Below are 27252 nucleotides of genomic sequence, written 5' to 3'. Positions count from 1 at the left end.
ACCCACCTTCTGCTGATCTTCAGCCACAAGGAGCAGAGTGATAAGAAGCTAGAATCAACTGGGCATGGTGACACACACCTGTAATCCCAGTGACTCCGGAGGCTGAGGCAAAAGGATTGCAAATCTGAGGCCAGTCTCAGCAAAGCAACAAAACTCTCAGTAACTTAGCAAGACCTTGTCTCAAAATAAAAAAATAAAAAGAACTGGAGATATAGCTCAGTGGTAAAGCACCCCTGGAGTCATCGCTAGTACAAAAAAAAAAAAATGGCAGCAGCAGCAGCTTGAATAATAACAACCACGAATTGTTTTTTATTATATAATCAAAAATATATATCAAGTGCAAAGCATTTGTAGATACTGAAGACACTGGACATACACAATCCTTCTTTACCTTGTCTGACATTTTTGTAATCCATTTAATACTGTGTACTAAATCTATTCTTGCTAAATTTATTAGATCCTGTTCTTTGGTGACTGATACAGCTACTAATGCTTTCCTTTTTAGTTGCATGAACTAAATTATTATCTGTTTCTACATCTGCCTTGACTGACTCAATAGAATGTCCCCACTGTAGACTGCATATGGGATTCTATCCAATTTCCACTGAGGGGGGAGAAAATTTCCAATTGTTTCAGACATAAATAGAATTCCCATTAAGCAGAAAGTGGCCTCTGTCGTGTATGTTCTTAACTGCTTCACTCTCATAGTTATATAGGCTGCCAAAGAACGTTAAGGTTAATATGTTCATGCATCAGGATTAAAGTTCATGCATCAACACCACCTGGGAACCTCTTAGAAATTCTGTTTCCTGAGTCCCATCCCAGACCTACTGGATCAGAAATTCAAAAGTTGGGGCTTCCAAATATGTGTCTTAATGAATCCTTCAGGTAAGTCTAATGCATACTTAGTTGGAAAATCTGTGGGCTGCATTATGCTCAGATAACAAAAGTCTTATGACTTAGGAGGCAGAGCTTTAATAGTCATCCAGAAGGATATTTTCATTTGCTACCTGGCTGCTCCTTTCTGTGATGTCCTCACTTGCGAATTATGCTAAAAGAACATTGCTGCTCTCATTTAAAGGGGAAAAGAAACCTCTGGTGATTAAATGTCCTATCCTAGAAATATACATGTAACTTCCACTTAGAACTCATTAGTTAGATCTGGTTACTATGTCTCATTCAATTCCAGGAGGGTTGAAAATATTATTTAACATATTTCTAGAAGGTGGAGATCAGAAATAGTGAAGGATTTTTTTTAACCCCAACAGTATATAAATCTGATAACCAAATATTTGGTTTGTTCTCCTTTCTGCAGATAAAACACCCACTATCCAAGAAAAATAAAACAAAAGTCCCATCCAATGTGGCACTGAGTTCAAAGGCCACATAGTTTGGATGAAGTATCTTATAAAGTTGGGGGTGAACTGTGGGAGACATTATAGCAGGCCTGGGTGTATCTCTCTCTCATCCAGATAACCAAGAAAGAAGGATCAGTTACTCTCATCCTAGTAACAAATGATGGGAAAGGATGCTTATCCATAAGAAATGCTTCAATCTAGAAAAAGGAATAAGGCTCCCACAGAAGTCCTTGGTCTATAACAAGTGTGAAATCCTGCTGAGCAAATTCTGCAAGGGATTTCTACCCCCACATAGTGTGTTCATTCAGGTCCTCCAAGAAGCAAGTGCCATGATTGGGGTGAACATGCAGTAATCTTATTAGGAGAAATACCTGCAAGAGAATATGGAAAAGGAGCCAGAGAAGACTGGGAGAAACATCCGAGTATGACGTGAGTCCCATTTTGAGTAAACAGAGGAAAGGAAGGCTGGTTAGAAGCATCCTCAAAGGCCAGGCAGCCAAAGGAAGGTTCAAACCAGGTTGCCAGGGGTTTCTGGAGCTCATGTCAGCCATTAGAGTAATCTCCTATCTCAAATGAGCCTGCCTTAGGAGAAATGGCTCCACTTTAGCACTCATGGTACACTCAGTCAACAACCTTGAGAGCCAGTGGGAAGTGTGCTCCTGAAACAAACAGTGACAGATAGATACCAAAGTGAAGCAGCCTGGTCAATTAAGCTCCCTGCAGGTGGACCTCTGTGAGGCACATTCTCAAGGCCAACACAACACGCGTTGTCATGCAGATAGATGCATTTCTCACACTGGTTCAGGGAGCAGCTTCTATTCTTGCAGATCCTTGTTTTTAAGAGGAACCTAGAAAATGAAGAGTAGTGAGATGAATGACAAACCCTTGCATTGCAGTTGATCTTGGGGACAGCACTGGTACTTATCTTCCCCCTTCTCCTCCAAGTACTCTAACTCCTCCCATCTTCAGTATATCCTGGCAGGTACTTGTATACACACCCGCTACCTCCTCCTGCTGATCAGGAATCATTCTTATGGGTTATTCTTCTCCTGGTCAGCTGGTCCCTGGACACATGAAATTCACAGTGCCCTGGTAGCAGCTGTAACTTGCTATGTTTCCCTCAAAAGTACACCCCTTCAAGGACCAAGACTTTCAACCCTGCAGAGTTTGTAAAGACAGGAATCCCAGAGTTTGTGGGGATAGTGTCATCACTATGTTAAAGGGAGGGCAGTATTTCCCAGTGTATCAATGGGAACAATGGGTATAGAAGTTACTTCTGCTTTTACCTCTTGACTGTTGGACCCAGGTATCTTTCTTCTTTTGGACACAGCACCATGTAAAAGTCTTTGGTCTGATAAATACACATATTCTGAAGGATGGCATCCCATCCTTCCAGGTATTTCCTCCAATGTGGTATTTCAATTATCTATAGTTTAGTGAAGCTGGCTGCCTCCAGTTGTGCAGTATGAAATATGACAGGAGATCCAGTTATGGGCCTGCTCCCGCATTCTTAGTTAGTTTTGGCACTTTGTGTTATGCTGGGAGACACCTCTAGTTATCAACCTGGCATACAGACCAGGGAGAATGAGCAACTCCTAAGCAGGAAGAGAGGTGCTTGCTGCCCTGAATGGGAGAGGTTTCTGCAGCATAAAGGAAATGCTAGCTCTTATTAGATCAGAGTGAGCAACTTCTGTAACAGCAGAAGGTCCAGGGGAGTCATGGGACAATAACCGTTAGGTAATCTGTCTGCTTAACTGTGTGGTATGACTCAAGTCCAAAGTTTTCTCAACCAGTGCCCTGACTTTGTTGTAACCAACCTGTCATGGTTAATCATTGAAATGTCTATGGAATACCGTATTCTGACACTGAGGTCTTCAACTTACCCTTCACTGTGTCTGCCCTGCCTCTACAGGTAATAAGTGTCTGATTGTAAAACAAAAAAATCTAACAATGGGGATGTGTTCTGAGAAATGTGTCTTTAGCGAATTTTGTCATAATTCAAACCCTACAGAGTGTTTATGCACACAACTAGATGGTCTGAGTGGATCAGGCAATGTGACCTCTTGATAAAATCAAAAACAGGCAAACAGGAGATGTATGAGGCTGCTGCCAAGGTCCCATGGCATTCTGTCTTCCAGAAAACTCTTTTTGTGTAACTAGAAGGAATACACTCTAAGATCAGGATAAAAGGTATAGTATGTAAATACAGAAACTAGTAGCATAGTCATTTATTATCATTATCTAGTATTATGTACTGTAAATAATTATACTGTTCTTTTCTATGTCTGTCAGCACGATAGGTTCATTTACACCAGAATCACCACAAACACATAATGTGTTGCAATATGATGTTGTGTTGTCCAGGATGTCACTAGTGATGGAAATTTTCAGCTCCATTGCCTTAGTATATATTCCCTATCCACCATAGTATATATTCCCTATCCACCATAGTATATATTCCCTATCCTTTTCCGGAATGTCATCATGCAGTACACGACTCTATTTTCTGCTGGTCAACAGCCCTCACTCTCTCATTATTCTTTTGCAGGATGAATCAAATGCAACAGTAATTAATGAACTTAGCTTTCCTTGCAGGCATTGGTACCCCCATATTTTTTTCAAATACCTGCATCATTATCATATCTTCTATAGAAATTCTCTTTGAGGGGACTTTTTTCCCAGGTCATCTGTATTGATACCTTTAGCGGTCATTTTGCAAAGCTTGTGCCACTAACTATCTGCATTCCACTTACCCACCAGGAAGGTGTCTTCTTCACCTGCCTATGCTGGGTGAGCTATGTGTATCTTCTACTTGCTGGAGTTAAGAAATGTTTGAATCTTCCAACTCTAATTTTATTCCCCTTTGATTCTGCTTATACATGGGTAAAATCATGTTTTAATCTTTTCTATTGTAATCTTGCCAAACAGAGCTAATGGCAACAAACATTTCTGCTAACATGTATTTTCAGAACATGTTTCCTGGAGCTCAATTTAACTCAGTATATAATCTGACTTTCAAATTAATGAAGCCAAGACTGGAGATGTGGCTCAGTGATAGAGTGCTTGCTGGCATGAATGAGACCCTGGGTTCTATCCTCATTTCTGCAGGGGGAAAAAAAAAGAAAAGAAAAGACTAATATAGTCAACAGTTACCAAATGCCCCACTGACGCATTTAATGGATTCCAGTTTTTGAATCCAGTTTTCTCTCCAACTATGTATGTCCAGCCCTCTAACTGCTATTGCCATATACTTAAGAAGATTTTAGTGTTTTGCAAAGTAGAACCCCACTTTCTGTTTCAGTTAAAATTGGCTAGCTTATTCCACATTAGCAAACAAACCCAAATGTTTCAGAGTAACAACCAGGGTTTCTTTTTCTTCCTTATGTAAATATCCTTTAGTGGAACATCTGAGAGTCTCTTCCTTACTGTGTTGATTTTGCAACCAAGCTGATGGAGTACTCTCTATCTGCATCACAACTATATGGGTCAATCCTTGCCACTACCATGATGAATGACCAACTCCACAGGGATGCACCCAGCCACCATGAAGGCAACCAACTGTAAATGGGACATAGCCCAGTTGACACAGGAGCACAGTTCTGCCACCTAAGATAACTGCCAACATTCTAATTCTTCCTATGAGTAATATGGCTTACCCAAATGTTCCTGAAGATGAAGGGGAAATACCAAATGGATGTATAGAGAGGTATTAACTTCCTATGAGCCAAACGTAGTAGTTTGAAAACTTCAATCTTCAGGAAGTCGTAGATAGTAGAGAACTCACACATAAATACCCAGTTGCCCTTCATGCCACCATATTCTCCTTTATCAGTCATGATCTACTCATGAGATTAAAACCCTATTTGAAATTTTAACAACAAAAATGAACATTAAGAATTCTTAATCAGATAAAAGGTAGCTGTACTAGTCTCCTAGAGCTGCCATAACATAATACCATAGCCTTATGCATAGAAATGTATTTATCACAGTTCTGGAGCCTAGAAGTCCAAGCTCAAGGCTCCATCCAATTTGATTTCTAGTGAGGGCTATCTTCTGACTTGCAGATGGCTACCTAAGAACACTAATTCTATCAGACTAGGGTCCTACTCTGATGATCTCATTTAAACTTATTTTGCTAGAGAGCCCATTTGCAAATGAAGTCACACTAGGCCAATCTAATCCCCAGTTTATTGTACTCAAACTAAGAACTTAAGGAAACACAAACATTTAGTTTATAGGGTACCAAAATTTTCATCTGATTTTCAGAGTGATCCAAACCTAAGAAAATCTAACAATCACTGATATGAAGATAAATTATGAACTAGAAAATTAAAGGGCTGCTTAGAGTGCATAGACTGTCTTGAAAAACTATTATTATTTAAGATACTATAAGTTAGAATTTGAAAGATAAGATAGTCACTAATTCTGCCTACTCAATACCTATTCACCTGTATTTATTTATTACAACAGTTGGGGCAGGGGGTGGCCACAAATTTCTATTATTATTGTTAGTCAGCTCTTCATTACTATGACAAAATACCTGAGAAAATCACTGTAAAGAAGGAAGGAGTTATTTTGTCTCATGGTTTCAGAAGTTTTCATCCATGCTTTGTTAGCTCTATTATTTCTGGCGTACACATGAGGCAGAACATAGAGGTGGAAGGGTGTGGTGGAACAAAGCTGCTCATCTCATGACAACCAGAAAGAAGAGAGAGATAGAGGGATAGAGATACAGATAAAGATAGAGAGAAAGATAATAGGTAGATAGATAGATAGATAGATCCATCGATCTATCAATCCAGGGACAAAATGACTTTGAAGTCAAAGTCATACCCACTGTGATTCACCTTTTCCACCTAGGATCCTCCTTCTAAAGTTTTGACCACCTCCCAACAGAACCACCAGCTTGGAACAAAGCCTTCAAAACATGAGACTTTGGGGACATTCCCGATCCACACTATAACTTCCCACTCATAAGTGTTGTCACTTTGCTAGTCTCCCACCAGGAAATAGGATCTATCTTTCTAATCCTTGATTCTTGACTCGGCCTTATGATTGACTTGGTAAATAGTATATTAACAAATGGGATACAAATAGATACTTGGGCTGGTGATGTAGCTCAGTGGTAGAGCATATGCTTGGCATACAAGAGGTTCTGGGTTCACTAGTACCATAAATAACAAAGAAACAAGTAAGTAAGTAAGTAAATAAATAAATAAATAAATTGTTGTTGTTGTTTGTTTGTTTAATGACTAGTGCATTGAAGCTTGTTTGCTCTTGTTTGTTGTAACTCTTTGCCTACTGTGGGAAAAAGCCCTAGCCTTTTGGAGGATAGGAAGTTCATATTGAAAGAGAGGGAGTCCCAGGTATCCCAGATGAGATCATAACCATGAGTGTGAGATCATACACATCACCCAGCTTGTCTCAGAATTGTAAACCTCCCCCCAAATTAAGACACAGTGATCGTTATTGTTGTAAAGTCTTAAGTTGCAAGGTGTTTTGTTATGCAGTAAAATACAACTTACTAATTAACAAAACCCCAAATGCTTTTGATCTGGCAGTCTTTCAGCCCAAGACACCTTCCTGTAATCCACAGCTGTAATGATGTCTTCAGGATCCAGTTCTGGCCAAGGAGACGTAAATATTCATCTAATATTGAATCTGATAGTGAAGTTGTCTAAAGTGATAAGCAAAAGCTTCTATAATAATGATACTTAGGAGAAAGACTTGGGTTTGAATACAATTTGAAGAGTCAACAGCCAATCCCCTCCCTACCCCATAGGTAAAATGTTGAATGTATGGGTTTTCAAGAAAGAGTGAGAAGAAGAAATAAATATCTAAGTAAAAAAATCTCAGGAAATACCAGTTGTTATGAGCTGGTTAGAGCAAAGAGGAAAGAAATACAGATGTAAGAATATTGAGAAGGTTAATCATAGAGTCTGGTGGGCTTAATATAAAGTTTGAACTTGTCCTTATTGGATTTACCAATGAGGATGCCACAAAGGCTATTTCAGAGAGTAGAGTCCATGGAGTGAAACCAAGTAAAGCTGGATTATGGTCATTGGAAGAGTGAATGGAAGGTGTCGATAAGGAAACCATACATCACCTTGGCTAGTGAATCTTAACTGCAATGGATAAAAAGAAAAAAACATAGGGCAACAGCAGAAGGGACAGAATAGAGGGAGGAAATTTTGTTCTTGCTTTTTAAAATATTTTTGGTTTATTGGCAAGACTTGAACTTATTTATAGTTTTCAGGGAAGATGCTATTGAAGAGGGAGAGTTTGAAGATAGAAGAAAAAGAAATAATTGAGAGAACAAGGCCAAGCACAGGCAGGAAGGGACGGGATCAAGAACACAGGTGGAGGGATTAACCTTAAACAGGAGTTGAATCTCCTCTTCCTGTGAGAGCATCAATATTTCTTCCTGCAAAGGGGAAAGTGCACTTAGATCTACATGGATACACAGGAGAGATACAAAGGACCTGACTGCTGTATTCTCAGCTTTTATCTGCTGTCTGATCTTGATTGGAGGCATACAAGAGATCAGGAAGGCAGAACTGGTGGCCTCACTTGTGAGTATCAAACCATGGCAGGAATCCAGAGGCAGCTGATGTCTGTCAGCTTTTGAGAGCATTCACATCTCTTAAATTAATAGCTACAAAACACTGTACTACTTAATCATTAATGTTTTGAATATTGTAGATTAAAACAATGCACTTGGTGGCATTGATCACTCACCTACAGTTTCTAAAATTATCAATATGACCTAGAAGATCAAACTTGTCCACATGACAAAGAGAACAAATTCAAATTAATAGAGGTAACTTGATTATATTTATTGTGATCATTTAAGATCTTTGACTAGATCATATATATAAAGTAACTGTCCTGGAGAAGGAAGAATAGATTGCATGGAAAATAGAAAAATATGTTCAGAACATACGTGAATTTTGCTTAGGAAATGAGATATGAAATTAGAATGAGGAGAGAAGAGAAGAGAATTGAGCTGACAGAGCCAGTTCAATTCAGGGATAAGTCTTTGGCAATCTTTTGGAGGGATTTCAAGAACTGTCTGCCTTAGCGTCAGTAACTTGAAATTCAAGTACAAGAGGGCATCATAGACTATATGATTAATCTGTTAAAGGTTTGAATTGTAATTTGCTCCACAATTTTATTAAATAAAAGAGGCAAATAATGTCATTTGCTTATTACAATATATTTTTCTTAGTACTTGGTTTTTACAAAGAGTGGAAATTAACTGACCTTGTTTTATTTTTAGCTGTATGTAGGATATTTTGCAGAAAATGTGGCTTATGAAAGACATATGTGACCTCACCTGGTCTGCACAACTTGATGATTTCTATCCTCAGCTTCTTCGCCCGCCTGTAAAAATGGTGTGAATGATACAAATCTTCTAGAGCTGTCCTAAGTACTTAATGTGTTAACTAATTAAAATCCCACAGTAAGCACTCCAAAACGAGAACTGGGGAGTCAGCTATCATTCAAATAACCATTGCATTCAGCACCTTTTGATGTGTACTATATTTTATAGTGTGAACCTCAACAAAATATAGTTTTAATTCGCCATACCAAGTAGTTTGGAACCACTTTTTTAATATTCAGTGAAGTCAAATTTGGATTATAATACTTATACCAAGGCATCAAAAACAAGTATGTAAGTGGAATTAACTCTCTTTTTTTCTCTTTCTCTCTTGCAAAAATGGGGAATATCTCTTTTAAAATACAATGCTATATTTTAAAAGTTCAAATAGGATATACCTATTAGCTTTCTTTAAAATTTTTATAATTTGCATCTCAACTAGATCCAAAGCAGATAGAGAATTTAATTTAAAAGAAGACAAACAGAATAAAATCTACACAAACAGAACATACAGAGCTAGACTCAATGGCATAGGTCTGTAATCACAGCTACCCACCCTAGCTACCCAGGAGGCTGACGAGTTTAAGGTCAGCTTGGCCCATTTAAGGATACCCTGTCTCAAAATAAAATAAAAAGAACTGGGGATGTGGTTCAGTAGTAAACCACTTGTCTATCATGTGCAAGGCTGTGGTTTCAATCCTAGTACTGCAAAAAAAGAAAAAAATTAAAAGAAATATAAGATATTCAGGAAAACTTGCATAATAATAAATTGAATATCTGAGAAAGGATCAGTAACCCTATTACTAAAAACCAAAGAAAACGGAGTACAATTGAATGATTGTGTTATAAAGCTCCCTAACACAATAATTTATTTCCTTTTCTTTAGCTATAAGCTTACTTTTCCCCCCGTATATTTCTTTGACTTGTTTTTGTTTGTAAATAAGAAAACAGCCAGATTCTGTCTAGATTGATACTTGGAATCAGCCTTTTTCTCTTATGCCCACTAGATGGCAGGTATAGGATTCTGAATACCTTTCAGGAGTTATATGTCACCCATTCTTATTTGCAGCACTAGATGAGAAAACCGATTTGGTCCAAAGTAGGGAATTTTAGAAATGAGTATCCGCTGCCCGCCCCCTCCCACCAATCTTTTAACGTAGCTTAAAAAAAAGAAAGACTGGTAAAACTGGTAAAGGTATACGGTTTCTAATAAAGCATTTAAGTTCTATCTACGATTACAGAGAAAACAAGAGGGCTTTTGAGTATTCGTTTTCTTTTTTTTTTAAGTTGTAAAAATAAAATCCAGCAAACTTGCATAATAGTAAATAGTCTTTAACTTTCATATATTTTCAAGTGAAACATTCAAAGATCTTTTTTTTCCCCCCTTTGGACACATACAATCCAAACTAGTGTGTTGACTTGGCATAATCTTAATCCTTTTATTTTCTCACAAGGGAAGTTCCTGTGGAACCCTGTTATGCAAGGGATAGTTAGAGATTGCACTGTAAATTGGTAATCGATTTACTTTAATTTTCTTAATTAAAGAAAAAGTAGAGAAGTAGGGAATTTAAAAGAGTTTCATTTTCCTGTTTTTCCGGTTTTGTTTAGGAGCTTTTTTTTGTTGGCTTAAAATGAGGTTGAAATAACTGAGTTTTCTGCTTTGAACGTGTGCACCTTTCCACTAAAGGGCAAGGCCCTGGAAATGTAAAGGGCCAATCTTTGTTACAGAGGGGTTCATTGCAGAGAAGGGTGTGTTCTACAAAGACAAACAGATCCCACAGATAGTTGCCAAGGGCACGGAATACATCTTTGCATTACACCTTGAACTAGCGTGCTCATATCACCTCTTTTTATTGCATGCACCATAAATGACTGTAAAAGTTTGCAAATCTTGCAGAGACCTTGGCAATCAATACTTCAGCAGGAAATTTACAAAGGGAAGGGTTGTGGGGAAAGCACCCAGCCCAGGAGTTTGCTTTTTTGGCACAAGAATCATACGCTGACATTGAGAATTATTAAGTGTTTGATTTCCACAGTGTCTCAGTCAGATGTATAACAGACACAGCGCAGTTTCAATTTAGATGCTCAATTTGAAATCTTGGCTTTGCGTTTTTATTAACAAGTAACGGAGTCTGGGAACATTCCTTTGGCCCTCCTTACATGGACTAAAACTGGTGCTCCTGATCTGCGACTTGAGCACACACACAAAAAAATGGTAATTTTTATCTGGGTCAATGTGGTGCCAAGTAGGTGGCCCTCTAAATGCCATGCCTGAAGTTTTAGTGATTTTAAGCTTTTCTTCTCAAAAGGCCAGGCAAGTGTCTGGACTTTTTTCCCTTTACAGGATGATACTAGTGGTAGGGGGCAAAAATCAAACTCTGTGCCGTGTTTAATCTGTTTATTCTACTGATTTTTTCCTTCTGTTTTACCATATTAAATTTCCTTCTCTTTTACCTTGCTAAAAGGTGGGCTCCTAGTGAAAAACCTGAGAAGGGAAATAACAGGCAGGAGAGGGTACCAGAGTCCCTGGATCTGAGTCACAATCTGCTATTGCTTCAGGCCCTGTGTGTGTGTGTGTGTGTGTGTGTGTGAGAGAGAGAGAGAGAGAGAGAGAGAGAGAGAGACAGAGAGAGACCGACCTCAGTGGAATCTTACTATACAAGTTTGGAGATGAAATGACATGGCCTGGCATCCTCCTTCCTAAGGGCGCGAATGGACAGTTTTACAGCACCAGCAGTAATCTGTGCCCTCACTTTGGGCTACGCTAGGGAGCCAAAGGATTGTGCTTTCGCTGAAAGAGAGCGAGGGTCAGGAGAAAAAGCCGGTTGTAAGCGGCCTGTCGGGTGTCTTACCTACGAACCCGCCCCCACCCTACTCTCACCCTCACCCTCTCCCTCTCCCTCTCCCTGATGGTCTAGCCCTTCCCCCCAACTCCCAGCTCCTGTGACCGGAATCCCGGCCTTCCCTTCTGATGCATAAAACATTCAGAGGCCTCCAGGGAGTTTTTGAAATTCTGGCGGAGGCTGTTTTATCCGTTGTTTCGCCCCAGGGTCAAACACAGCTCGGTCAGTGGAGTTGCAGGACGCGCTCAAAACAGCTCGGGACTCTTAATTCACCTGCGTTCTTGCAAAAACGAGTGACTTTGAAGATGTCACTAGGCTTTGCCCAAATTTGAAGGAAAATATAAAAAATAAATAAATAAAACGGGAATTAGAGAACTGTCTGAGCTGTTCATTTTTCTTTTTTCTCATTCCGATAAACAAGCTAGGGTGGGTGGTTATCCACTTTGATTGCGCCTGTGCGGGGCGGTGGCCGACTCTAGATTGGGTACCACAGAGATCGGAGAGGATCACGTTCTTGAACCTGGTTAGCAGAGGTGGTAGCTTTCCAACCGCGCCTAGATATCATCTTGGGATGATTTTGTGTACAGGGCAAGGGGTCCAGAATTGCTCTCACAAATAGTCTCTGGATGCTTAAATCAGGAAGACAGTTTTTCCCTGAGGCTCATCGCTGCTGCCCGCGCTAACCCCACCTCCTGAGCGCTCTGCGGGAGGCCACTGCTTTTAATTAATAGTATTAGAACCCTTAGTGGGAGAACCTGGAGTTCTTATCCAGACAACCTGGGTGGCTTGGGGTGGGGGGAAAGACATAAATGACATTAAAAAGATTACCAAAGCAGGAAGGAAAAGCACAAGCTAAAGGAGACATTTAATAGGAAAGTGAAGTAAAGGGCTTTTTGTTGCCACATTTTTTTTTGTGTGTGTGTGGTTTTAGGTTAAAAGAGCAGATAGGACATAAATACATATGTGTATAATTCATCCCTAAGCGTCAACGAGCGAAATGAAACTTTATATTTTCTGAGAACCTCTCCCTGAAAAATTATCCTGATCTCTTCCTTCTCATTGTTATCCACTCCCTACCCCTACACTGCCAAACAGCAGGAGACAGCTATCCATACAGCACATTTTTCATCTTCAAGCATTTTAAACCCATGCCATGGAGAATCGTAATAAATTAGTTTCAGGAACAATGTAAGTGATGCTCTAAAGCTGGGTTCTTTGGCATTGGTTTATCTAGTAAAACCTACCAACCTCCAAAACCAAAGCTATCTACTTGTACGTTTTTTTTTTTTCTCTTAATATCAGACGTTCATTCATTCATCCATCTGAAACCACTCCCTTCTATTTCCTTACCCAGCCGTTTTGCATAAACTTTTCACGGAGATTCTCCGAGATGGAACAAATGCAATTCTTCTCATAGATTATAACGGAGAACCAACAGAGTTTCCTTTCTTCAATGCCCTCCCCCACAAATTTCTCTCATTCTGTCATCATTAGTGCAAAAAAAAAAAAAAAAAAAAATTGTTGGTAAGATTCTCTAGCGAATATTCTACATAATAGGTCAAAATCATTTTAACACAGAACATGTGATTATTTCCTGGTAGATCAGTGATCCCAGCACACATCAGTAATAAATTGATCATCCCAAACCAAACCTACTGACATCGCAAATTAACAGCAAATTAAAAAAGACTTTTGAGTTAAAATATGATTTCTCTGCTGGGAACAAGAGATGTCAGGTGTCATTAAAGTTTCTATGAATGGGGAGGGAGCACGTCTGTCTCCTAACTCAGTCTTTTATGGGATCTACATATTTGCATTTTGGCATACAATAAGACAAGTATCCAAATATCTGGAAATATTTGTAAAGAGAATGTCCACTGGTGATCTGTAAACAACACAGCAATGAAAGATTTGCATAATAAATGCAACCCGTTAATTGTAATTCTTCCTTCTCCGCTGTATCTACACCATTTCTCCGGAGAGACGTGGACAGAGGCCACTTTTCTGACATGGTTTGCAGATCGCGTGGGCTGTGATATCCCAAGAATGTGTTTTCTCAAGAAGCTCGATTAAAAAAAAATAATATATGATCTCTCTCTTTTGTTTCTATTTCTAAAAGAGCCAACTACATGTTTTTAAAAGAGTCTTTCAACAAGATATTCAGAAGAAGGAAACTGAGAAAGTTTAGTAAACCCGACCTAAAAAAGAAAAAAAAAAAAAAAAGAAAAGAAAAGAAAATCACCTAGTCCTTTGATCTCCCTGGCATTATTACAGTCTTAAAATAACAGCCAATCCCCTGGTTGGTAAAGAAACACCCTACGGATTAAGTAACTATTTATCTCATGAGGATAATTACTTGTTTGACCCGAAGTCATTCATTCCTAAAACCACGAAGTTAAATTGCTGAGATATTTTTAAAAGCCACAGCTCTAACTACGTTTCTGGTTAACAAATGTCTGACAAGATGACCAGCGCACCATGGATGAATCTGAGCATCCTTTCTGGACGAAGAAGGCTCTAGAAGGCGTCTTGGGGATTGGAGGGAGAAAGGGAAGTTTTCTATCAGATACATATGTGAAAACGTACTTAATGAATAAAACCACAGGTAGCTGGAAGGGCCAGGAACGAAAAACTAGTCTGCCTTTTCTTCCTAGAACTCTTGCAGAGCAAGGTGGCTAGGATCATCAGAGAAAATTTAACCTCAGTGGCCCAAAGTGCGATTTTAAAAAATGGTTGCACGGTCCCCTAGCGGTGTGGCCGCAGTCCTTCCCCTAGGAAACCATTTAAATCCCTTTAATGATATTTCCGCCCCTTTCTGGACTTCATTGGCTAAGAATTAGATCCGCATTCTAGGGTCAGCAGGCTTCTCTCTGCCACTGCTTGTGCTGAAACACAAGGGGTGACACCGCCCAAGACAAGGCGTGACCCAGCGGGGGTGAGGTGGGGGGGTGCTGACAGCACCCGTGTCGCGGGAAAGGCGCGGTGTCTTGAGGCTGCGGGGAGGAACCTTGCGGGGTTCCACTGGATGTGGGAAACAGGGGAAGCGGTCAACTGTGGCTGGGAGCCGTCCAGCTGAGGTGCACCTCGCTCTGCTGGACATTTCAGCATGCGGCGTGTGGCAGTTACCGCCTGGAGGCCTCGCAGAGGCCCCAAGACAGTGGCTGTAGTCAAAGGAGGCTGGGGTTTGGGACTTACTGACCCTCCTGCCAGTCGCCCTGGGGCCCCGGGAACAGGGAAATGAACGCGCCGAGGCGGTGGCGGCCTCGCTGCTTTCAGTTTTCATTGAAGCTGCTGGTTACTGTTTAACATCCACACCCACGTTTCAGTTTGTTTAGTAAATCGATCAAACTGTGAGAGTCAGGCTGCTGCCCTGTCGCCATTGAGCAAAGCTAATATTCTCCCAGCATATGGTCTAAAATCTTTTCTAGAGATCGGGGAAAAAACAAACAAACAAATAAAACAACAACAACAACAACAAAATCCTTAAGCCTCCTCTCCCAGAGCCCCACCCCCACTTCCCACCTCCTGGCTTTCAGCAAACTTCCCAGGCTCAGAAAAGTGCAGCGCAGGACACCCCAGCTGCTGGGGTGGGTGGGTAGGGACCTGCTGCTGGGAGATGCGGTGGCTGCCGCGCAGCTGACTGCGACGCGGGAGCTCCGGGAGCGGCTCCGCGCAGGTAAGTTTCTCCGCTTGCGCCGAATGCCCGGGGCTGACCGCAGTCCACCTCCCCCGCGGGTGTCTAGCAGGAAGAGTCTCGTTCCCCTCGGGCGGCTGAAGGAGGGGCGTCCGCCCAGGAGGGGTTGAGCCCTAGGACCCCTAGGCCAGGCAGTGTTGAAAGCAGATACCCTGAGGCCTCTCCTAGCCCGAGGTGCAAGGAAGCAGAAAGCGTTGGAAGGGAGGCTGCGGGGGATGGGGGGGATGGGGAGATATGCAAGTCATTCACCCAGGAAAAGAAAAATACAAGTTGTATTTGTTTGGGTGCAGAGAAAGCTGTGGTGGCTGTCGAGAGTCACGTGACCCCCAGGATTCTGTGGGGGCTTTGGTGGAATATTTTTGTGGACTGGGACAAGGCCAGGACATATAAATGTCTATGGATTTGTGGGGGTGGTGTTTGGTCCAGGAGCATCACCTCATGGCCTTTGCTCAAGACCCTGTCCACCCATTCTCTCCTAGAGCCATATTAAGTCTGGGCATCTTCCCCTGATGCTGTTGGAGGCGATTTCATATATATTATTAAGCTATCTTAGCCTCCTTTGGTAGGAAATGTGGTTTTGGAAGCTTAGTTAAAATAAGTACAAGTTATCATTCTATGTCTAATGGGAATAAGTCAGCATGTCAAAAGAGTTTAGAATTAAATATAATAATTTATACCTGATGCACTGTGCTTTTAAGACTGTTTGAAAAGCTAGTGAAAGCACTCCTCTCCGACACCCACAACAACTTTACAAGTTTTCACTTGAGGGTAAGGGCTCTAGAGAATACAGAATACAGAAGCTCCAAAGTTCATGGAATGTCTTGCAAACTAAGCACCTCATAGGTAGCAAGATTTTCTGGTCTTAAATAACTTTCCCCTGCTGTTTGTCTCATTTTACATGTTTCTTCTCTCTCTTCAGAGCATTGATTCATCATTAAATTCTTCTTCCTCCTCAGTTATCACCATTTTTCGCTGATAGTCCTCTTGTCCCTACTCTAACCACACCTCCCTGTTTTCATCTCCTGTGCAGTTTCACTCAGGCCACCTGATGGGTGTGTTTGAAACCAGTGACCAAATAGTGTTGGGCTCCTCTCTTGTACTCTTTGGGGTGAGAGGAAGGCAGAGAAGAAAGAGGTAGTGAGTGCTACTAAATTACTCATTTTTCACTTTTCAAAGTGTTGTGGAAATTGAGAGCTATTTGTCTTCTACTCATTCCTCTTAACCCCAATTTATAGTCTTATAAATATGGAAATGTTCTTAACAGGCTTTATGAAGGGACACCCTTTTACTAAGGTGTGTCTATTATGATTTTATAGGCATTTTATTCTGCAATTGTGGTTAAAAGCAAATGGGATAGTACAGATTATTTTCAGGAATTACTGAGATATTTTTACGTACATATCCTGCAAACAATAATTTTCATTTTTAGCAGCCCATTTAGTTTTAAAATCCTTGTTATATTTATGGTTTCCAGAGGTAATACTAGTTTATAAAACAGCATGCAAATTTTAGTAAAATATAAAGCAGACATTCCTTCTCATTTCACTTTCTGTGTATTTAACCCCTGTTGATGTTTGGGTTTGTTTTACTCCAGTATCGGTGTATATATAGTACAGAAATATTTCTTTCATTGTTTCAAAAATTGAAATGATTCATATACTAGTACCCTGAAACTTATATATTTTTAATATCCTTCAAATAATTCTGTGTCTGTATATGAAGATTCATTTTTCGGTGTTTGTACCTCTTGTAGTAAGCCAATCTTTTCTGAATGATCACTTGGCTTTTTAAAGCTTTTAGTATCACAAACAATGATATTGTGATTATCTTTGATTTGGTACAGCTGAACATTTATTCTGAGATGAGAATTGTTGACTCCAAGGGATGTTCACTTTAAATTTGAAAAAACTTTAAATTTAAAAAACTTCCTTGGTAACCACAGTATACTTAGCATGCTTGCAATACTGAATAAGAATGATTGAATTAAAAGTTGCCAATTTTGTTGTTGAAAAATTGATTTCTCAATATTGGAGTTTAATATTGGAAAGTTAGATAACCCCGTCCTGGAATGTTTGACTTGAGGAATTCAAGAATTTTGCTTTAAAAATGGAAAGATAATTAAATAAATTTCAAGATGCCATTTTATGTTGAACTTGTAAAAGATTCTACTGAATTTGTTACCATTTGCATGTGTACTGTATAGCTGGAGATATGGTACATGACAGCAGGAGGTAGATAATAAATGAGAATTCCTATATTGCAATCACATGGACCATTTTTGGTTTAGTAGGGGCTGTTGTGTTTTTGTGGTTCTCCATCACAGTTTCCAGAGGTAATAAGTGTTTTGCCACTTTGCAAAAAGTGTTTTGCCACTTTGCTGAAAGAGGATTCACATTGCTGGGGTGGAAGCACAATTTTTTGAAATGAGGTAAATAGCTTTGTATTCTTTAAAAGCTATCAGTGCAAACCCAACACTGGGCATATAATGATATAGCCTTCTGAAGTTATTTCACTTCACCTTCATCCTTCATGTATGTAGAGTTGAACTGTTGCTATCAGTCCTGCCACTCATGAATAGATACAAGGAACACTTAAGATATAGCATGCTTTTATAGCTGGACAAATCAAATCAAATGTATGTTTATATATTTTAGGTGGCACCTACTAAATGCTCAGCATGTACTAGGTATCTTTCTCAGCCATTTACATACTTTTTCTTTTTTAGATTCTTTAAATAAGTTGATTAAGGTCACACATTTTATAAGAAGTAGAGCTGGAGGTTCCAGTGCAGGCACATGGCTCCAGGCCATGTAAGTAATTATGGCTGCTCCCTGTAAGTCATTGGATTGTTTATGGCATAGGGGTGCCCAACTGAGGGAGAGTGAGGACTAAAACCTTAACACCCCACAGTCAAAGCCATGTCTGTCCCCTTGCTTGTGGCTGAGTATTCCAGATCATATGGGATGTTCCCTTTGGAGGAGCTACATGTATATACATATTAGGGTGCTAGTGTGAATACCTTTGTAACTCAATACCATCTAGCCCATTCACCATGACTATACCTTAAAGAGCAAACCTGCCTTACTGTCTAGACTTCCTTTCTGTATTTTAAGACATGGAGTCTATGCTCTTTACATGGTAGAATTAACTGATAACTGCTCATGTTATATTCCTGTGATTGCATTGCATTTGATCAAGATAGTTTGCTAGAAAATTCAGAAGTTCAATTTTTTTTCTTTCCTCATGACACTTATCATTTTGGGGAATGAAGAGGCCTTTGAGGATGACCAATTTTACAGGTACCTACACGGCATATAAGTAAAGAAACCAGACATTTTTGTTGGATGGAAAGGTTTTTATCCCTGCTCAGTTATTTACTAAATGGAGTGGGAGTTAACTTTTTAACCTCTATGAGGCCCAGTTTTCTCATTTTTTAAATGTATGCAATTATAATACCTAGATTGTAGAATTGTTGTTATCTGTAGAAATTAATTAGAACAATGCCTGGCATATATCGAGCACTCTATATGTGCTCTGTGTTGCTTTGTTATGATAGATTGAAATAATACATCCAAAGTACTGCTTGACTTATAGTAAGTTTTTAGTATTACCTGCTTTTATTGGTCCTCCCTCTAGAGATTATTATATTTATATTTACAGAAGAAGTCATATGTCTTTAAGAATTTTTGGATCCCTAGAAACCAGACCAAGCTGTTGGTGGCTCAGTGGTTAAGCACCCCTGGGTTCAATCCTCAGCACTACAAAAATAAAATAAAAATACTCTGACTCTTGGAATATTGTTCCTCTAAGCTTGCTTAATGTGTTGTAAAATTTTTCTTATTGTAATTAAAAATTGTGAAATCTGCAATTTCCTTCTTTTTATTTGCATTTTTATTTTTCAAAAGTCATGATTATAGTTTGCAAATAAAGTTATATATTAATTTGGCAGGAATTAAGTTAGAGGGATTGTACTAGGTACCTGGAAGACAAATATAAATAAAGCAGTGTTCCCAGCCTCAAACACAAATAATCTACTGGGAAGTCTAACACATAAAGTGACCTAGTATATATGATGATAATTAGCATAGTACTATGATAAACTGAAGCATAAAGGATGCACATAGCTACAGTAGCCTGGGGAGATTTAGTGAAGGGTTAATAGTTTTCTGATTAGAACATTTGGAGTAGGGAAGAATCAGAAACATGTTTGAGGCAGAGGAGATTGCACCTGGAGTGGGATTCATGACCAGAAATGAAATGGGGAAAGAACACTGGGTTAGATTCTGACAATCCTGAATGCAGGTGACAATGATTGGAGCTATGTTTGCTAGGCAATGAGAAGCCATCAAAAATCAAAAGTCTTTAAGTAGGCTGGGTTGTTGTTTTTTTTTCTTTTTCTTTTTAAGATTGGCAGCCTTTTGGTGGTTGGATTAAAGAGGGAGAGAGAAGAGACAAGGGAAAGAATAGGAATTTCTCTCAGCAATGCATTCGTGATGCAGATGTGAGAAGCAGATAGAATCTAGAGATGTTTGAAGGTCTTTAAACTGAATTTAAGGATTTAGAGGATGCAAGAGGAGGGAATAGGAGGGGTTGAAACTGACCCTAAAGCCACATATATTCTTTAAGATTGTGCATTTGACCATAGTCAGTCATGATTTGTAGTTTTTCAATTATTATATTCCTAGAAATTGTTCATGTATTAAAACTTTGTATAGCAAAACTAAAGTTGGTTTGGTCATTTGAGCCAGGTTGTAAAGTAATTAGGAAGAATATTATTTTTTTTACTTTTGGCTTATTTTCAGCAAAGTTATTATCATTTCTAACCAGAATTATTACAGTCACCTACTGTTTGCCCTTTCTAGTCTTACCAGCCTCTGGTCAGTTCTTGAGATAGCAGAGTGATATGCAGAGAAGAAACCCAAACATTTTATCTGTTCTCCGTTTAAAACTATCTGTAATTTTGTAATACCCAGAGTCTCAAATCCAAGTGTGTTCACATCACTAGACTTGTTAGAATGCAGTCCATGATTTCTCTTCCACGCCTCATCTCTCTTTGCTTGAAATTCCTTACTTCAGGCTTCAAGTAGAATAATGATTCTTTAGTTCCTCAGAGCCCTATGCTCTGCGACGTCAAACGTGCTACTTCTACTGACTGGAGATTTCCAACTACCACCTCTGGTATTTTTCACCTGCCTCCATCCTTCCAAGCCAATTTCCACTTATCTTGCTCAAAATACCTCTTTTAAAAGTTCCCTTTATCTTCTGTTGGAATATTCCAATTTAATTGAATCTTATTCCTTGTCTATCATGATTCTTATCAACTTATCACACATCATGGTTTCATGTGGGATGATCTTTCATTGACTGTTAAGTGGCTGAGGGTAGTCTGTTATTATTCTTGTCCTCCTTTTTAGATGGGCATTTTATTGAAATGTGGTTTGTGTGTATGTGTGTGTACACTGAATGAATAGTCGTGATGGAGAGGGAAATGAAATAGCAATAATAGAATTAAAACATTTATTAAGAATCTTATTGGGTAAGCACTTCATTCTATAACAGTGGATTAAACAATTATTAAATTCTCTACTATGGTCCTCATGTCTGATAGGGGATGTATACAAATAATGATTACTCATTGTGACAAATGGAGTTGTTGTGTACTGGGGAAGTATTGGAGAAGTGTAACGGAAGGCCTACTCACTTTTCCTGGAGACATTTTATATAAGAGAAAATTATGGATTCTTTATTTTTGTCAGATTTATTAAGATAAAATTTACATTCTGTAAAAATATTTTTATGTACACATTTCAATGAATTTTAACAAATATCACAGTTATGTAACCTCTACTACAATAAAGATAGAGAACATTTTGCACCCCCACACTTCAAGTTCTCTGGGCCCTTTTGTAGTCAGCACCCTTTAAACACCCCAGGCAACCACCTATCTGTTTCTGTCCCTGGTGTTGCCTTTTCCAGAATAATATACAAGTGGAATAATTTAATATGGATTATTCAGGTAAAATACCTCAGATAAAGGATTTTGTGTCTTGTTTTTTTATTGAGCATAATTACTTTGGAATTCATTCATCTTATATCTGTCTTATATCTACAGAACTCTTTCCTGTTTTGTTAGTTTCATTCATTCAGCCTAATTATTTTGAGATACATTACTATTATTGCATATATCAATAGTTCTTTTTTGATGTTTAAAATATTTTTTTCTGAACAGCATGACATTGTATAGATATTCCATAATTTGTTTATTTACCTGTAAATGAACACTTGGCTTATTTCCAATCTGGCTATTATAAATAAAACTGCTATGAACATTCCTGTACAAAGCTTTTATGTGGACGCATGCTTTCATTTGTCTCATATAGTTAGCTAGGAATAGACTAGGTAGGTCATATGGAAGAAGTCATCCAATTGGTTTCCCAAGTAGTTGTACCTTTTTATCTTTCTACCAGTACTGTTTGAGAGTTCTTATTTCCTCACATCCTTATCAACACTTAGTAGTGTCAATCTTCTGATTTTAGATATGGTAAAAGGTATGAGATGATATCTCAATGCAATGTTAATTTGTACTTCCCTAGTGAATAATGATGCTGAGAATCTTTTCCTGAGCTTAGATAATATGAATGAATTTTCTCTAGTGAACTTTTCTTCCAATTCTATGCATCCCCAAACCCTTTAAATTGAACTGTTTTATTATTACTAAACAATTATAGTTTGAAGTCCTTTATAAAATATGGACTTTGAAAATGTTTTCTCCCTGCATGGATTTTTTTTTGGACAAAGGGTAAGATTTGATCAACAACAACAACAACAACAAAAATAGAGTAAAGGGTGTTATGATCATAAATAGGAATAGTATTTGCAAATGAAAAAGATAAAGTTGATTTTATGAAGCTCCAGTCATTAATGAAATATGACAAGGTGGTAAAAAGTGAGGTTACAAAAATAAGAAGATTGAACATGAAGATATTTTTGTGTCATGTTATGGATTTTAGATTCTTTTTTATGAGTACTGATACTAAGAAATATAGATAGGATAACAATGTTGATGCCTGTAATTAAGCTATATATTTGATAGTATTCTTTCACATGCACGGTCAATATTAAATGCAGGTTTTGGGGTTTTGAATTTTCAACTAATGTGTGTGAGTGTGTGTGTGTGTGTGTGTGTGTGTATAAATTTAATGGAGGTGAGGAAAGAGTGACAGCTGGATTGGTCTGCTCATGCTCAAGAGGGCATTTACCCAGCAGGGCAAGGTGCAGAGCTCAGTTAAGACTTGTCAGATATTACAATAGGCCGTGATAAAGTTTGGGGTACATAGCTGAACTTTGAAAATGATAGTTCACAGCTATAATAGTGTGGTTTACAAAAATTCCAAAATCCAAGAAGAAATTCTAGATTCTTTGGATTTTATTTTAGTTGTCCTTCATTTAGAAAATGAATAAATACAGTAAAATTATATTTTTCATTAGTGTGTTTGCTAGAAGAAAAATATAGCACAACCTTCTTTCTCTCTGTTTTTGGCACTGGGGAAAAACCCAGGAGCACTTTACCACTGACCTATATCCCCAGTTCTTTTTTGTTTTGATACAAAAAAGATCTTACTAAGTTGCTAAGGCTGGTCTTGAACTTGCCATCCTCCTGCTTCAGCCTTCTGATTAGCTAGGATTATAGGTGTGCCACTACACTTGACCCAAGTTCGTTCTTTTTTTTAGTTTTAAATTTTATAGTTTTTCATGGGGAGTTTTAAGAACTTGCTTTTTCAAACGTAAACTTTTGATTCAACATAATCTGTTTTCATTGTTCTATTCAGGGCCTGACTTCTTTCTCCCAATCACTGACATGAAATTTGTACCTTAGGTCAACTGAAGGAACATGAGTAAAATCACATGCTCAATGGGCTCATGATTTGGAAACTTTCCTTCCTCTCACTTGGAAATTTCCAAATGTTCTCATTTGCTCCTTTTAATTTTTTTTTTAAATTTCACCCATTTTTAACTCCCATTTTTTCCCCCCATGGTAAAAAAAAACAAGGACGTTGTAATTCAGAGTAACTTAAATAATCACACTCTCAACTTTGGGGCTTACTCATATCCAAATATTATCCTACAAGGAAAGTAAAAAATTAATTCATAATTGATTATGCTTCACACACACACACACACATTAATGAATGTTATTTGAATGTCTTTACTGAAATCATTTCAAAATCACTTTAAAACGATTCAATTATAGTATGGTATACCCATGCAAATCTAGCATGGAATCTACTATTTTCTTACAGATGAGCCCTGTAGGCCAGAGCTTTTTTTAAAAAAACCTATGTGCAAAATCATTCTCTTCAAGTACACATTTTTTAGATTATTTGGGGCGATAAAAAAGCAAAACAAAACAAAACATGAAGGCACAGGAGTCAAGTAGACTTGTTCAAATCTATAGAGCTTTGGGCACATTTGCCAACTTCTCTGAGCATCACCTTGCTCAGTGCATAGAATGTGTAAGATTAAAAAAAATAATACAGCATTTAGAGTGCTAAGCAAAAAGTCTGGCATAAGGGCAAACATGCTTCATAAATATTAAGATTGTTATCTTGACTCTTTATATTAAGTTAGTATTCCTGTGTATTTAGACCTATGTATGTTAATTTGATATGCTTACACACTACTATGATTATTAACTACTTTGGCCAGTTAACATTAAGTACTTTCTGTGTAGTAGGCTCTAAGGTCTGCACATATGTTTAATCACTTAATCTTTACAATAACTATAAGATATAAACCATTGCTATTTTTATAACATAGATGAGGAAACAGAGTCAAGGAAAAATTAAGCACTCATCAGACTTCATAGCTAGTGTCAGCATTTAATATGAATCAAGGAGGCATGTTAGCATAGTTTGTAAAACACTGAACTTGAGTTTTCAATTGAAACTAATTTATTGAACCAGGAATAAAAATCATAATAGTCATACATTTGATGAAATAAAATATGATGCTTTTTGTATTGATTTTAATAATTTCATCTAGTTTCGGAAATGAAGTGTTTTGAATAGTCAGTTAATTATAAATGTGTATAAACTATTCATTCTTTTAGAAATCACTGATAAATACTAGTTTTAAAAGCCTTCTGGTTAGTAATTGCTTAATCAAGAAATTTAATAGGAAATAACATTTACAATTGAAGAGCCTAGGAGTCTTAAAAGCTGATTTTTCTTTCTTTCTTATATTAATTAGTCAACACCTTTCCAAAGAAAGAATTCTGCTTCCTGAAAGTCTCCTCATTATGGGTACATTAAACAGGAAAAGTGAGTATATTTGTGTATAACGTGTAATTTATATTGAACTATTTTCTGTTACCATGTGGCTTTATGAATTTTAATGATCATATTTTTTTCCACTTGTGCATGGATTCCCAGAAAGTTAAAACTTGTGTAACTCACAAAGTAATTGTCATCTAAGTAGAGTATATTTTTGATATATATCCTCAAACAGCCTTAAACACTGTACTTGAAATGGAGAATAAGTATTCTGCGTGCATAGTATGTTGTATTATATATAATATGTAACATTTAAGCCAGAATAATTTTGAATAACTTTGTGTTTTTCCATCTACACAAAGCACATTTTTTGTTATAAATGAGTTCAAACCCTGCCATTTGGTTTGTAAAATTGAACTGATTAATTTGAAACAAATAGGTGTGATAAAAATGCATTTTTGATAAAAGAAGATTATAATTCAATTAGGTGGGAGTTTCCGAATGAGTGTTACATTCAAAATATGTAATGGTTTAAGAGATTTAAAGAATTAATAGGATCCTTAGAGTTTAGGATACTGTTTGGGAAAAAATACAAAAAAAAAAAATCAGACTTAAGTTGTTTTATGGTAAGTTGTAATATGCAAATCACTTATCTAGGATACTAATAAAAATACATACATGTGTTTATTACATACAAATAATACACTAATGTATTATTATATCCACATTTATATTTAGATTCCAAATATATGAGCTTTTTCATTCCAAATTTAATTAGACTAAAAACAGAGTCTAAGCATTCATGATGATACCTTATATTTTTCATTATTTATTATAAGTAGCTTTCTGACAATTATTATTTCTTGAACAATTTGTCTATTTAAAATAAAGTGAAACAAAAGCAAAAGGGAGATAATGCTCAGAACAAGCAAAGATAATTTTAAAAAATGAAGAAAATAGGATCATAATGTGGTACATTAGTAAAATTTAGAATTATGTCAGTTCCTTTCTGTAGCTGAGGAGATCATATGTCATATCATCTTTTTGTATAATTTATTACAGATATTGGGGAAAATATACTGAACTTACCTCAAAATCATTCCTTTATCCTACTTAGAAAAAGAATAAGTTAAATTATTTTCTTAGGTAGCTCTAATAGTGTAGTAGGGCTGTCAATCATAATTCCATAGACTGGGCAGCTTAAACTATAGAAATTTGTTTTTTCACAGTTCTGGGATTTGGAAGTCCAAGATTAAGGTGTCAGCAGATTTGGTTTCTTCTGAGGCCTCTCTGTTTGGTTTACAGATGGCCTTCTTTGCTTTGTGATTGTATGTGTCTTAATCTCTTTTTATAAGGACACTAGTCAGGTTGGATTAGGGCCCACTCATATGACCTCACTTTTACCCTAATTATCTCTGTAAAGGCCCTATCTGCAAATACAGTCATATTCTAAGATGTTGGGAGTTAGGACTTCAACATATGAATTGGGTGTAGGGGTTGAGGGAGACACGCCATTCATCCCATAACTACAGGGTAACCATAAAGTGATTTAGTCTTTATTATAATTTTAGATATTTTAAATCTTTCTTATGGGCAATGCATATATTTGTTTTAGACTATATATTAAATCAACCCAGTCCAAACATTTAGAACCCAAAACATTTATGTTGACACCTTTCTCTGTTTTTCTTTCTTTTCTTTTTCTTTTTCTTTCCTGCTGCTGCTGGGGTTCTAATCCAAGGCCCTATACAAAGTATACATGCTATAGGTAAGTACTCTGCCCCTTAGTTACATCCCTAGCCCTCTTCCTCTCTCTTAACACCCACCCTGATCTACATTTCTCTCATTGTTGGCTTCCTGTCTCTTTCCTTTAGACCAGTTCCTCCAGCTAAGTCAAAATGCGAAACTGATGTTGCTTTAAGATGATATCCGAAAATACTGAAGAGAATATAAAAAGAATCTGTCATGAATAACCTAGAAATGTCTGTTCTTTTAATATTTTGTTTGTTTGTTTTTGTTTTTACTGTCTACCTCTTATATATGAACAACTATTTCCTCATCTTGGCCTTCGAGTGAATGATGCAGTATTTGATTAAATAGCACAGAGGGAAGTTCAGTGGGTATTGTTTGTATTACTGAAACTATCAGAAATTAAAATAAGCAATGCCAAAGTAATCTGAACTGTAAAGTAGGACAGAGACTACATTTTGGAGAAAGATTTTGTGTGTCCTTTTTGCAGATTTTGTGTGTCCTACTCTGCTGGGTCCAGATCCTTGTGCCAGCATTTATGCATCACTTTAATTTTTATGGGTTGAGTTGAAGTGTTGAATTTACACATATGATAATTCAGAGGCAGGTAAACTGAATGATGAATAAAGCTGAATAAATGGAAAAGAAATCCCCAGCAGAATACTGTTTGTGCTGCTAGCAAAACTGCTAACATGTCAGACCAATTTCAAGAGATGCTTACCCATGGTGGCATCCCCTCTGCCCTGATTGAGAGAAACAAATACACACAGCCTTGAAGGTACAAAGGGCAGTTTCTGTATTTGAAGTTATGCATTAAACAGATTGTTATAGAGTTTTTCAGGTAGAATCCTAACAGCTCTGATGGCAGTAAAAGCTCTGTGGCTCACTCTTTCAAACACTTTAATTTTGCTAACAGTATAGGTAATTGCAAATCACAGCTATTTGGAACAGTGCA

The 27252-nt window shown here is 37.7% G+C and overlaps 1 protein-coding gene across 8 annotated transcripts in view; it reads left to right on the top strand.

Annotated features, from left to right (window-relative positions):
- Positions 1-14867: 14867 nt before the first annotated feature.
- The window catches only part of Hnf4g (hepatocyte nuclear factor 4 gamma), a 261440-nt gene continuing 249055 nt past the window's right edge, over positions 14868-27252 (top strand). For 3 of the 8 annotated variants that reach the window (XM_046460556.2, XM_046460554.2, XM_046460550.2), the window contains exon 1: positions 14869-15258. The gene's annotated coding sequence lies outside the window, so the exon portion shown is untranslated. Of the gene's footprint in view, positions 15259-24525; positions 24597-27252 lie in introns of those variants that run through there. The other 5 variants (XM_058584392.1, XM_058584391.1, XM_058584393.1 and 2 more) reach the window with 4 other exon arrangements.

The sequence above is a fragment of the Marmota monax genome, unplaced genomic scaffold, assembly GCF_021218885.2.
Source record: "Marmota monax isolate L192 unplaced genomic scaffold, Marmota_monax_Labrador192_F-V1.1 WCK01_AAM20220418_F8-fsc00063, whole genome shotgun sequence".
NCBI classification, from domain to species: domain Eukaryota; kingdom Metazoa; phylum Chordata; class Mammalia; order Rodentia; family Sciuridae; genus Marmota; species Marmota monax.
Note: the sequence above shows the minus strand (reverse complement) of the source record. Positions and strands in the feature narration are given on the sequence as shown.